The sequence below is a fragment of the Natrix helvetica genome, assembly GCF_964273705.1.
Source record: "Natrix helvetica genome assembly, chromosome: 1".
NCBI classification, from domain to species: Eukaryota; Metazoa; Chordata; class Lepidosauria; order Squamata; family Natricidae; genus Natrix; species Natrix helvetica.
In genome coordinates, this window is record NC_138548.1 from 193,403,427 (window position 1) to 193,417,870 (window position 14,444).

Sequence of the window (14,444 nt, forward strand, 5' to 3'; positions counted from 1 at the left end):
TATATAATTTAGTTTAATTAATAAATAAAAATAAAACAAGTTATATGTTGCATGACTCCCAGTGAATCTAGATGTAGGACATATTATTAAACTAGAAACTGAAACTTAAATGACAGAAACTATTCAATAAATGAAATGGGTAAGTTCCCAAAATCTTTTTGAATAGCACAGTGAGGTCTTGAATTTTCCCCAAGTAAACCCTCACATGGAAATCCATGCCAAATTCCTCCACACCAAAAAAAAAAAAAAAAAAAAACCCACAGGGCTAATTAGCCAAAGAATGTCTAAAGATTCCTTTGCTTAAACATATTTTACCTTACATGCTACAGTTCTCAGTAGAATTACACCCAAATTGCAAAAACAGGCGTTCTCTGGCATGGTCTTACTATGTGTTTAATTAGAGTGCACATTAGAAGTCAAATGGGCTGCAGTTATTGCCAGACCAAAGATTCAAATAAGATAGATAAGAACATTTTGTAAGTTGCATTTACAACTGCACACCAATAGAGTTAATCAGGAAATATAATTCATCAGGTGGTTTCCAGTAAGAGGTTTTCTTATCTCCAAAGACAATCAATTGCACCATACCTAATCCTTTTACTCTGGCTTGCTGAAAAGTATATTTAGGTGTGGAAACTGTTCTGCGACTTCTACATGTGTTTGTAACTGCAAAGGCAGGTGGAAAACGAGAGGCAGTGGACCCCAAAGTGATTTGAATAGTCAAAAAGAGACACAGCACCCAGCTGAGGCAGGAGACTTTGCTTTCATCCTCCTGAGTTTGTGGCAGTTCTTAATTAGCTTGATCCCATCATTTGATCAGAAACTCTTCAAAAATTTTAATGAAATGAAATGAAATGAAATTTAATTTGTTAGCCGCTCCCTCTCCGAAAGGACTCGGGGCGGCGTACAATAAAACACATACAATATACATATATATACAATACATATACAAATACAAATAAATACATACACATACATGTACCTGGAGGAGGTAGCACTCATAAAATATATATAAAGATAAAATTAAATAACTATTTAAAACGCCCTCAGTTAAAATTGCAAAATTTAAAAAACCCGTCAGGAGCAATAGGATAAAACTATGGTTGAGCCAGGCCAGCTAATTGGAAGAGGTGGGTCTTGAGCTTTACACGGAAGGAGCGGAGATCAGAGGTAATCCTGATATCAGGGGGGAGGTCATTCCACAGGGCTGGGCCCGCCACAGAAAAGGCTCTGCTCCTAGGCGCCGCCCCCCGACACTGTTTGGTGGACGGCACCTGGAGAAGTCCCTCTCTGTGCGAGCGAATTGGTCGTAGGGATGTATGGGGCACGACGTGATCCCGCAGATAACTAGGTCCTGTGCCATGGAGCGCTTTAAAGATCGTTATCAAAACCTTGAAACGCACCCGATAGACCACAGAAAGCCAATGCAGCTCGCGCAGGAGAGGTGTTACATGGGAAAACCTAGTCTTCCCCATAATCACCCGCGCGGCCGCATTCTGGACCAGCTGCAGTCTCCGAGTGCATCTCAAGGGAAGCCCCATGTAGAGAGCATTGCAGTAGTCCAGGCGAGACGTCACCAGCGCATGAGTGACTGTGCGTAAGGCATCCCGGTCCAATAGGGGGCGCAATTGGTGCACCAGGCGAACCTGGTGGAATGCCCCCCTTGCCACAGCTGTCACATGGTCATCCATGGACAGCTGGGCATCCAGGAGGACGCCCAAATTGCGCGCCCGCTCCACGGGGGCTAGCTGTACGCCCCCGATGGCCAGTGATGGAAACAACTGGTTGAACCGGGGGGCCGGAACCCACAGCCACTCCGTCTTGGAGGGGTTGAGTTTGAGTCGGTTGCCATCCATCCAGACCCGTACGGCTTCCAAACACCGGGACATCACTTCGACGGCCTCGTTGGGGTGGTTCGGGGTGGAAATGTACAGCTGGGTGTCATCAGCATACAGATGATATCCCACCCCGAAACCACGAATGATCTCGCCCAGCGGCTTCATATATGTGTTGAACAGGAGTGGCGAGAGGACCGACCCCTGTGGCACCCCACAAGTGAGGGGGCTTAGGGTCGACCTCTGCTCCCCTGCCAACACACATTGCGTCTGGCCGGAGAGGTAGGAGCTGAACCACCGCAAAACGGTGCCCCGAACCCCCAACCCCTCCAGTCGGTGCAACAGGATACCATGGTTGATGGTATAAAAAGCCGCCGAGAGGTCTAATAGGACCAGGATAGAGGAACAACCCCTATCTCTGGCCCTCCAGAGATCATCAACCAACGTGACCAAGGCCGTCTCCGTGCTGTGCCCAGGTCGGAAGCCAGACTGGCGCGGGTCTAGATAATCATTTTCCTCCAGATGTCATGGAAACTGAAAAGCTACCACACTCTCTACAACCTTCGCTAAAAAGGGAAGGTTGGAGACAGGACGATAATTGGCTAGCTCCGTTGGGTCCAGGGAAGGCTTCTTGAGTAAGGGTCTCACCACCGCCTCTTTCAAGGCGGCCGGAAGAGACCCTTCGCCCAACGAAGCGTTCACTAGGCCCAGGAGCCAGTCACGTGTAACCTCCCAGGATGCCAGTACAAGCCAAGAGGGACATGGGTCTAGCAAACATGTGGTAGGTCGCAGCCGTCCACGCAATCTGTCCAAATCCTCGATGGCAACCAAGTCAAACTCCTCCCAGAGTGGTCTCTCAAGACTCGCCTCGGACGTCTCCACTAGACCACTGAAAGGGACCCATTCCTTCCGGATTTGAGCGATTTTATCCTGCAGATATTTCCCAAATTCCTCTTCGTGTGTAAAGGGGCTTCCCGCGGCCTCTGAGACAGAAGGGAGCGGGTCACCCGAAACAGGGCGGCAGGGCGGTTCTCTGTGGATGCAATGAGAGCGGCACAATATTGACGTTTGGCTGCTCTCAATGCCACAAGGTACGTCCTTAAATGGGTTCGTGCCTGTGCTCGGTCAAATTCGGAATGGGAGGATCTCTTGCGGCGTTTCATCACCCTTAGCTCCTCGGTAAACCAAGGGGCCAGGGTGGTTCGTTGCCGCAGGAGAGGCCGCAAAGGCGCCACTCGGTCTAAGGCCCCGGTAGTCGCGTTGTCCCATGCGATCACCAGGTCCTCTACCCGGTGGCGGGTCAGGTCTACAGGAGGTGGCCCAAGCTCCATCTGGAACCTATCTGGTTCCATCAGGCGCTTGGGGCGGAACCATCTAATATCTTCCGGCTCCGCCTCCCCGCAGCGGGGGGTAGCACCAGGGAAGTCAAGTCGGAGAAGTGAGTGATCTGACCATGACAGGGGAGTGATGGTTAAATCCCCTACTCCCAGATCACTCATCCACTGGCCAGAGACAAAAACAAGGTCCAGCGTGTGGCCTCCCTCGTGTGTCGGGCCCTGAATCAATTGAGTCAGGTCCATGGCTGTCATGGAAGCCATGAACTCCCAACCCCCCTCGGACGCTTCTCCCACCGATGGCAGGTTGAAATCCCCCATCACTAAAAGTTTGGGGGTCTCAACCGCCACCGATGCGATCAGCTCGAGGAGTTCAGGCAGGGCCACTGATGTATAGCGAGGAGCCAGGTATACTATCAGCAGGCCCAACTGTCTCCCTGGGCCCCATCTCACAACAAGGGACTCACACCCGGATGCCTGCCGCACAGTGGACTCCCTCGGCTCTAAGTCTTCCTGAATAATCACTGCTACCCCACCGCCCCTTCCCTGGGCCTGAGGCTGGTGAAATGCTCGATAACCTGGTGGGCACATTTCCACGAGGGGTAAACCTCCCTCGTGGCCCAACCAGGTCTCCGTTATTCCTGCGAGGTCCAGCTCCCCCTCAAGAATTAGATCGTAGATGAGGGGGGCCTTATTAACAATGGACCTCGCGTTGCATAACAACAGCCTCAGGCCCTGGGTCTGCAGATCCTGACCACCTAGTATGCGGGGGTTGGTACAAGCGACTGGGTGTGACCAACAACCACGGTCTCCCAACCGACTACTGGTTCTTAAACTGTCCTCGCGCCTGCCCCTCCCTATGACCGTTGGAATCAAAGAGCCCTGTATTGGAACGATATCCTCCCTCTCCTCCTCCTTTCCACTCCCTCTCCTCAAGACCACACCTGGTGACCTGGCTCTATCATCACTCCTGACCTCCACCCACCCCCCAACCCTGGAACCCCTACAAATTCTTAAAAAACGCTTTACTAAAAAACCCCTTAATTTACGCTTCCTCCACCTCTCTGGGTTAATAAACCCGTCCTCAAGGTGGGCCCTCGAGAGGGCTGGAGGCCAGACCTGCGAGAGAGGGGACTCCCGCAGCTGCAGTAAATCCGACTTCATGTGTATAAGAATCATATAAAAAATCATAGGGGCAAGGTTAATTAGTTACAGATGCTGAAGATGTATCATAGTTTGTAGTAGATATTATCCTAACCCTAGGTGGAAAGGGTAAGTTAGTGGGCTAGTCGACTATCCGAGTTTCTCTAGGGAGGATCTCGGGATGGTATAGGAGCTGGTAAAGCAAGATGTTAAAAGGCAAAGCCCAAGACACGATGGTAAAAAAGTCAGTACTCGATAAAGGCAGGAGGGAAAAAGGCACACCTTCAGCAAATGTCCACCTATCCCCCTGGTGTCTCTCCTCCATGACCAGGCCCAGGAAAAGATGGACACTTGCCTCCTCGGGACCCCTGTAGCTCATCTTCGCAGGGGCTCTTGTTAGATGTTAGACATGTTAGATGTTAGACATGTTAGATTCCACAACCTTAGATTTCAGGCTTGCCTGAACAGCAAGACAGCAATAAAGTAGCTATATTAAAGCCAACTGGTGTTTCTTACATTTCCTTCATGTCATAGGAAGCTTTGTAACTAAAGAGTAAAACTGATTCTCATAGTAGAATCTGTTGTTCATACGAGCCAGAGTTTATCTTGGCTATGACCACCTTGGTATTCAATGCAGCGCCACTGTAGACCTGATGCTCGAAGTTAGTATGCCATGTTTATAGAATGTTTGTCCATAACCAGGTTGCTTCTTGGGATGAATGCCAGCTTGGAGATTGGGCAGCCAGAACCCAGTAGAGGGGCTTAGTGCTTGTTCTTGTGCTGCTATGATCAGTGCCTCAATGCTGCCGTTTAGTCCAGCCCTTTCCAAACATTGATAGGATTTCCCAAAGTCAGCATGCCTGTCAATGGTCCATCCCATGCAGAGTCCTTGGCACAGAACTTGCCCTGCTAGATCTTCCTCCCATGTCTACTGCTGCGTCAAGCATTCTCTCAGCAGCTCATCTTGGGATGCCACCTTAATGATGTATTCCTGGGTGCTCTGGGTTTTGCCCAGGACAGTGACTAACACACACACACATACAACACATACATCTCTCCTTGATGTTTCCAATATTTTACTAATTGAGTAGCAAGACCAATTAAGGCCAGTCAATGCCCTAAGGACAATCCAAGACAACCCTTGCCCTTTCCATTGCTTAATTTACAAAACTTTAGACTCAGTAATGACTGGAAGTTAAAATTGAGTATGGCAATGAAAGAATTAAGGGTATGATAGCTGGAAGAAAAGGCTCTGTGATGTTCTCCTCCCCCTACCCTTGGTGCCTTAAGCACATTCTTCTTTTGCTAAAAGATTAATCTAGAGCTACTCTATAGCCACTAATAGAAATATTAACCGTGCCTTCTCAGAATTTTAGTCTTATCAAAAATGATAAAATACCTAGACATAATAAATAAATAAATTGTAGCAGTCTTTCACTATGTATCAGGATAGTTTTCCTTGGTTCTTTTGTGTCCATTATAACCCTTTGGAATGGATGTCCTCTGCTACATAGACAAAGCCACCTGTCAGGCCTGGAAGCCATCATTTACATTGGGCCTCAGCCTCAGGCCTCTCACATTTTCTACTATGTGAAAATGAGAGGGGGGATTACATGGAATATGGAGATATAACCAGAGGTGGGCGTGGCCAGCGCGTGACGCATCTGACTCTTGGGCCGTGAGATTGACACCCCTGCATTAAAAGAAGATAATTTTCAGGCCTGGAAGCCATCTTTTGCATTGGGCTTTCAGGACTGCCACGTTTAATGGTGTGGGGAAATGGGAGGTGGGATTGTATGGCATATGGGAGATATATAATCAAAATAACATTCCTTTCTCAAGAGTCAAGGACACCTTGCCCTGCACCTGGAATGATGTGACTGGGAGGCATCTCCATTTGGGACAGTGCCTGATTGGACCCTGTGATGGACATGTGGGTGCTGGGCAGGGACTTGAACTTTCACTTGGGTGGGGAAAACCTGGAAACTTTCAGATTCAGGTTTTCCAAATGTGCCAAAATGGAACTTTGAGGAAACTCAAGCCTCAGAGTCTTCTTGCATTGGGGGTGTTACTTGGAACCCTGACATCACTGTTCCTAACCACAATAATTGGAAATGTGTAATGTATCTGTTTTAAAGTACAATGCCCTCCTCTAATCAGAAAGAAAAACAATAACTTTATTCATAGGTTTTATGATATTTTACAACAGTCAAGTAGTATCAAATTATGATCAAATTACATCTTTCCTGATATTGAATAACGTCATTACCCCCACAATAAAAACAAAAAGAGATTCTGACTCACAGTCTATTGCTGTATTTAATCATAACAACAACATAATATTATAAAGTATTTATTTATTTTTTTATTTCAATTTATCAGTCGCCCCCTCTCCGCAAAGGGACTCGGGGCGACGTACAATTAAATCAAAATACAAATGTGGCATGGAGGAGGTAACACCAATATTTAACAGTCAAGTTAAAATAAATAACAATAAATTAAAACAATTAAAACAGTTAAAAACCCCAAAATTTACGTATAAAATATTAAAATAATTAAAATTGCCAGGGAGGTTAGAAATTTCTAGTTAAGCCAGGCCGGCTAGTTGGAACAGGTGGGTCTTGAGTTTCGTGCGGAAGGAGCGGAGATCGGTCGTTGTCCTGATATCTGGGGGGAGGTCATTCCAAAGGGCTGGGCCCATCACAGAGAAGGCCCTATTCCTGGGTGCCGCCCTCTGACACTGCCTGGTGGACGGCACCCGGAGGAGTCCCTCTCTGTGAGAGCGAATTTGTCGCAGGGATGTATGGGGCAGAATGCGATCCCGCAGATAGCTAGGTCCTGTGCCATGGAGCGCTTTGAAGATGGTAACTAACACCTTGAAGCGCACCCGGTAGACCACAGGGAGCCAGTGCAGCTCGTGCAGGAGAGGTGTTATATGGGAGAACCTCGTTCTCCCCATGATTGCCTGCGCAGCTGCATTCTGGACCAGTTGCAGTCTCCGGGTGCATCTCAAGGGGAGCCCCATGTAGAGAGCGTTACAGTAGTCCAGGCGAGACGTCACTAGCGCGTGAGTGACTGTGCGGAGGGCATCCCGGTCCAATAGGGGGCGCAATTGGTGCACCAGGCGAACCTGGTGGAACGCCCCCCTCGCCACGGCTGCCACATGGTCATCCATAGACAGCCGGGCGTCTAGGAGGACGCCCAAATTGCGCACCCGCTCCACGGGGGCCAGTTGCTCGCCCCCAATGGCCAGCGATGGAATGCACTGGTTGAACCGGGGGGCCGGTAGCCACAGCCACTCCATCTTGGAGGGGTTGAGTCTGAGTCTGTTGTCTCCCATCCAGACCCGTACGGCTTCCAAACACCGTGACATCACTTCGACGGCCTCGTTGGGGTGGTTTGGGGTGGAAATGTACAGCCGTGTATCATCAGCGTACAGATGGTATCCCACCCCAAAACCACGGATGATCTCGCCCAGCGGCTTCATATATGTGTTGAACAGGAGAGGTGAGAGGACCGACCCCTGCGGCACCCCACAAGTGAGTGGCCTCAGGGTCGACCTCTGCTCCCCTGCCAACACACATTGCGTCCGGTTGGAGAGGTAGGAGCGGAACCACCGCAACATGGTGCCCCCTACCCCCAACCCCCCCAGCCGGCGCAGTAGGATACCATGGTCAATGGTATCAAAAGCCGCTGAGAGATCTAATAGGACCAGGATAGAGGAGCAACCCCTATCTCTGGCCCTCCAGAGATCATCTACCAAAGCAACCAAGGCCGTCTCCGTGCTATGCCCGGGCTGGAAGCCGGACTGGCGCGGGTCTAAATACTCAGATTCCTCCAGGTGACGTGGGAACTGCTGAGCCACCACACTCTCTACAACCTTCGTTAAAAAAGGAAGGTTGGAGACAGGACGATAATTTGCTAACTCCATCGGGTCCAGGGAAGGCTTCTTGAGCAAGGGCCTCACAACCGCCTCTTTCAAGGCGGCTGGCAGGAACCCCTCACTCAATGAAGCATTCACAAGTCCCAATAGCCAGCCTCGTGTGACCTCCCAGGATGCCAGCGCAAGCCAGGAGGGACACGGGTCCAATAAACATGTGGTGGCTCGCAGTCGCCCACGCAACCTGTCCAAATCCTCGGTGGCAACAGAGTCAAACTCCTCCCAGCATGGTCTCTCAAGACTCGCTTCGGACGTCCCCCCTGGGACACTGAAGGGGGCCCACTCCCTCCGGATTTGAGCGATTTTATCCTGCAGATATTCCCCAAATTCCTCTGCCCTGCCCTGCAAAGGGGGCTCCCGCTGCCTCTGTGACAAGAGGGAGCGGGTCACCCGAAACAGGGCGGCAGGGCGGTTCTCTGCGGACGCAATAAGAGTGGCACAATATCAACGTTTGGCCGCTCTTAATGCCACAAGGTAAGTCCTTAAGTAGGTTCTTACCTGTGTTCGGTCAAATTCGGAGCGAGAGGATCTCCATCTGCTCTCTAGGCGTCTCTTGTGGCGTTTCATCGCCATTAGCTCCTCATTGAACCAGGGAGCCAGGGCGGTTCGTTGCCACCGGAGAGGCCGCAAAGGCGCAACCCGGTCTAAGACCCCGGTGGCCGCACTATTCCATGCAGCCACCAAGTCCTCCATCCGGGAGCGGGTCAGGTCCACAGGAAGTGGCCCAAGCTCCGTCTGGAACCTATCCAGTTCCATCAGGCGCCTGGGGCGGAACCATCTAGGACAATCTGGTTCCGCCTCCCCGCGGCGGGGGTAGTGCCAGGGAAATCGAGCCGGAGAAGTGAGTGATCTGACCATGACAGGGGCGTGATGGCTAGATCCCCTACTCCTAGATCACTCGTCCACTGGTTGGAGACAAAAACAAGATCCAGTGTGTGGCCTCCCTCGTGCGTGGGGCCCTGAATTACTTGAGTCAGATCCATGGCTGCCATGGAAGCCATGAACTCCCGAACTGCCTCGGATGCTTCTCCCATCGACGGCAGATTGAAATCCCCCATAACTAAAAGTTTGGGGGTCTCAACCGCCATCTCAGTGATCCGCTCGAGGAGTTCGGGCAGGGCCGCTGATGTATAGCGAGGAGCCAAGTATACAATCAGCAGGCCCAACTGCCTCCTTGGGCCCCATCTCACGCCCAGAGACTCACACCCGGATATCTGCGGCACAGTGAATTCTCTCGGTTTCAGATTCTCCCGTATAATTACCGCTACCCCATCACCCCTGCCCTGGGCCCGTGGCTGATGGAATACACGGTAGCCATGTGGGCACATTTCCACCAGGGGCAGACCTCCCTCGTGGCCCAACCAGGTCTCCGTTATTCCTGCGAGTACTTATGTAAACCAGTGATTTCTACATAATGCTTAATATATGATGTATAAGAGAGCAAATTTAGTGTGATGGTTAAGGCGCCAGACTAAAAACAGGGAAACCAAGAGTTCTAGTCCTACTTAGACATAAAGACAGCTGGTTGACCTTCAGCCAGTCCTTCTTTCATTCAATATGGGAAGAGGCCTGTCACTGCGTCAATTGTTTGCTAGCCGTGCTGAAGATTTACTGCGCAGGTCACAGGTCTTATCAGCAAGTGATGTACTGCGCCTGCTCACACACATTCCAAAAGAGACTTCTGATCTTCTGTTCGCCTGCCACGAGGCAGGCACATAGCTCTGCAGAGATGTAATTAATTTGGATAGTAAGGTTTTGTTTTATTTTATTTTCATATTAAAGTTTGTTTTCATTAGAACATGTTATCGGGTTTTATTTCTTATCAAAAGATATGCTACTTGGAAGGGCTGGCGATCCGCACCTCAATCGAAGGTTGAAGGCAAATCTCTTCCAAAATCTTACTTAGAAATGCATCTAAGCAATCACCAGGAGTTCGTATTGACTTGAGGGCAACAGAAATAAATTTATATGTATGTTTCATCGTTCCAAGTAATGAACTCAGGGAAGTCAGAGCTCTGATGCTTTGTCCAAGTTCAAGAAATCCTTTATTGAGTACATCATATTGGCACTTAGAAAGGTGAAGCTAGCTCTAAATTATTCCCGTGCTTAGGGATAGTTAAAAGAATAAGACCACCCCATGCCCTTTTGTCCCTCGGGTCACATGGGCCAATCAGTCCAGATGGGCCAATCAGCCCGGCTCAACTTCAACAGGTGTCCATTAACATGATCTTGGTTCTGACTTCCGGTTCCGGTGGCTGACAGCGACGGGCAACTTGTTGCTCGCTCCGGCTCCCCGGTGGGCTTCCCCACTTCTTGGGGGGCACAGGACGCCCCGCAAAGGCATCCTGCTGGAGGGGCGGCACCGCGGGGGATCCCTGGATCGGCGGCGACCGGCAGGAGGTCCCCCGCCTTGCCCAAGGCACCGGGGAGCAGATCGGAGGACCCGTGGGCGTCTTCGCTGAGAGGCTGTGTGGAGAAAAAGAAAACTGAAGGATGCGGTGGCGGAGCGGTGAGGCGTAGACTCCCTTCATCCCCATTACCAATTTGAAAATTCGTCAGTTGTGCAAACTTCTTTTTCGGTTTGACTTGGAGAGGCGTGGCTGGCGGGGAGGGGGATTTCCCCCCCCCTCGGACAAGCGGCTGGAAACAAGTGTGCTCTCAGCCCCAAGGGAAGGAGGAGGGGGAGAGCCAAACCAAAGATGCCACACCCTAACTAAGTGGATTTTCGGATTTATACCTATAAAATAATCAGATCTGGAAGCTTTGGGATTTTTGAACTTTGAAAACTTTATTTGTTGCCTTGAAACCCGAAGCTGGCAGGGCAAGATGGCACACTTCCGTTGTCTTTATGAAATGTGAAACTTGACTCCACCTTCCAGACTTCAGGCTTCCGGTCTTTGTCTCCGTGCTACCTGGATAACTCTCTTGTTGATTGTTTGCCTTTGAACTCCTTGGACCGAAAAACATTTGCTCATCTGCCAGGGTGATCAGAAAATTCCCCTCTGCCTGGACTCTCTGTCTTCTGGACTCTCTTGGCTGTTCTACTCTTCTGACTGATCCTTCTCTATACTGACAGGACTCTTTACTCTATAAACAATGGCATCTAAAAGACCACCTCCTGGAAAGTCAGGCTTTGCTGCCTCTGCCCCAACATCTGCAACCTCCAGTCCTAGCACACAATCAATGTTAACAGCCTTCAAGCAACCTAAATCTACGGACCTGGAATTTCATCAAATGTTTCAACAAATTCTACAGGGACAAGAGGAAATAAAGAGACAATTGAAGGAGATGAAAGAAGAAATTAAAGAGAACCAGGATAAAATTAATAAGAACTCACAGAGATTGGATCTTTTGGAGGATGGGGCGGCTGAGATGAGGGGGGGGATAGAGGGTGTGCAGAAGGGAAACAAAGAACTTGACACCCAACAAATGAAAATAGAGTTTGAGAGAATGTCTTTTTATCTTAGATTTCAAAACGTGATGGAGACAGATGATGAAAACATAAGGGACATCATGACAAACATTTTGGCTGAGTATATTCAGAAGGAGAAACAACAGATGGGGTGGGAAATAGACCTGGCTTATAGAGTAAACTCAGCTTATGCTAGAACACACAATGTTCCCAGGGAGGTACACATTAAATTTCTTAGGAAAAGTACAAGAGATGAAATCCTGAATGCACAAAGGGGGCAAGCCTTGACATATAAAGATAAGGAGATAACCATCTTGAAAGAGATCCCCAAGAAAGTGAGGGAAAAAAGAAAACACTATTCGCAATTGGCGAATAAATTATACCAGAAGGGGGTGTGGTTTAGATGGTTGATGCCTGAAGGTATGTTAATATTCTGGGAGGAGACAAGAGTTAGGATTAATACACCCATAGAGGCGCAGGCCTTTATGGAGAAAAATAAACTGCTCCTAGAAAAACCAGCTGACTCTTCAACAGACATACAAGACACGGGAGGGGCCGGAGCTCTGCCAGCGGGGGGAGATGGGGCGACAACAAGAAAGCTCAGATCACACAAATGAGTAAGAAAACCAATCTGATATAAACTGATCGAAATTACCAATTGAATTTACCACACTGACTACATGTTATTATGTTATTACTTAATATTGAATTTTATGCAAATGTATACTATGAGTTTGGAGGGGGGGTGCATCTACCGTATTTCGCAGCTGCCAAAATTTGTAACTTTTCCCTTACCTTTCCCCTTTGTAAAATATAAAAAAACCAATAAAACTTTGTTCAAAAAAAAAACATGATCTTGGTTCTCAGACTGCCTGGTAGATGTATGGCTAGCCAGCCAAGGCACCACATTCCTGAGTTCCCCTCATGCTCTCCCCTCTCCCCCCTGAATGGCAACTAAGAAATGAAGCAGAAGTAAGTATGGCTTCAGCTGAAGTCGTTTTGCAGGTTGACAGTGTGTGTGTGTGTGTGTGTGTGTGTGTGTGTGTGTGTGGTGTATACAGTACTGTGCAAAGGTTTTAGGCAGCTATGCAACAGTGCTATAAATTTAGAATGTTTTCAGAAAATAGAAGTGTTAATAGTTTATTTTTATCAATTAACAAAATTGAAAGTAAATGAGCAGAAGAAAAATCCAAATCAAATCAATATTTGGTGTGACCATCCTTTGCTTTTAAAACATCACTTCTTCTAAGTACACTTGCACAGTTTTTGAAGGAATTTGGGAAGGTTCCTTCAAGGTTGTTTCAAACATCTTGGAGAACAAACCACAGATCTTCTGTGGAGGTAAGCTGCCTCAATACTTTTGTCTCTTCTTATAATCCCAAACAGACAATGATGAGATCAGGGCTCTGTGGGGGCCAAATCATCACTTCCAGGACTTCTTGTTCTTCTTTACACTCAAAATAGTTCTTAGTGATATTGGCTGTATGCTTGGCCCCATTGTCCTTTTGCAGAATAAAATTGGAGCAATCACATGCCTCCCTGATGGTATGGCATGATTGATAAATATCTGCCTATATTTCTCAGCATTGAGGACATCATTGATCCTGACCAAATCCCCAACTCCATTTGCAGAAAAGCAGCCTCAAACTTGCAATGAATCCCCACAATGCTTCACTGTTGCCTTCAGACACTTATTATTGTACCAGTCTCAAGCCCTTCAGAAAACAAGCTGCCTCCTCCTACAGCCAGATCTTTCAAATTTTGCCTCATCGGTTCAGAGCACCTGCTGCCATTTTTCTGCGCTTGAGTTCCTACGTATGTTTTCATGCATAGTTGAGTCACTTACCTGTATTTCCACATCAGAAGTAGGGCTTTTGGGCTGTAATTCTCCCATGAAGACTTCTCTGGCCAGAAATAGATGGGTGTAGATGGGTCCTACTGGTTTCTTCCAGTTCTGTGCTGATGGCACTGCTGGACATCTTCCATAGTCGACAGGAAATAAGTATGTTCTTTCACCTTGTACATTATGTTTCCTTGGCTGACCACTATGGCTATAGTCCTCAACATTGTTGGTTTCTTTGTGCTTCTTCAAAGCTTGAACAGCACATTTTGAAACCACAATCTACTTTGAAATCTGCCTAGGAGAGACCTTGCTGATGCAGTATAACTACCTTTTGTCTTGTTTTTCTGCTTAGTTTGCCATGCTGTACGCCTGTGACATGAAACTGTCTTCTATAACCTCACCTTAGGACCAGAATTTGGCTGTTTCTCACCCAGTTTTAAGCATCCTACAGTTGTTTCTGTTTCAACTTTGTTTCAACCTACATACAAAATTGATGATCATTAGCACCTGCTTGGTATGATTGGTTAATTATACACTTGACTCTCATCCTAACAAATCCCTGACTTTGTGAAAGTGTGACGATACTGTTTTCAAGCCAAAGAGTAATCACACCCAATATTGATTTGATTTAGATTTTTCTTCTGTTCACTCAGTTTGCATTTTGTAAATCTATAAAAATAAACAATCAAAATATATTTTTGAAAGCATTCCTAATTTACAGCATTTTTGCACAACTGCCTATATTTTTGCTTACTTACATGTGTATATACATATACATATATGCTGGTTTTGTTGTATTCGGGTCTTTTCCTGTGTAAGGTTGAGATTGTCTTTGCAACGTTTCGGCAGGATCTCACCTGCCATCTTCAAGCGTGGGCTCAAAATGGGAATGGAGCTGCCGTCTTTCTGTAAGTCTTGGTGGGAGGGGATGGGGTGC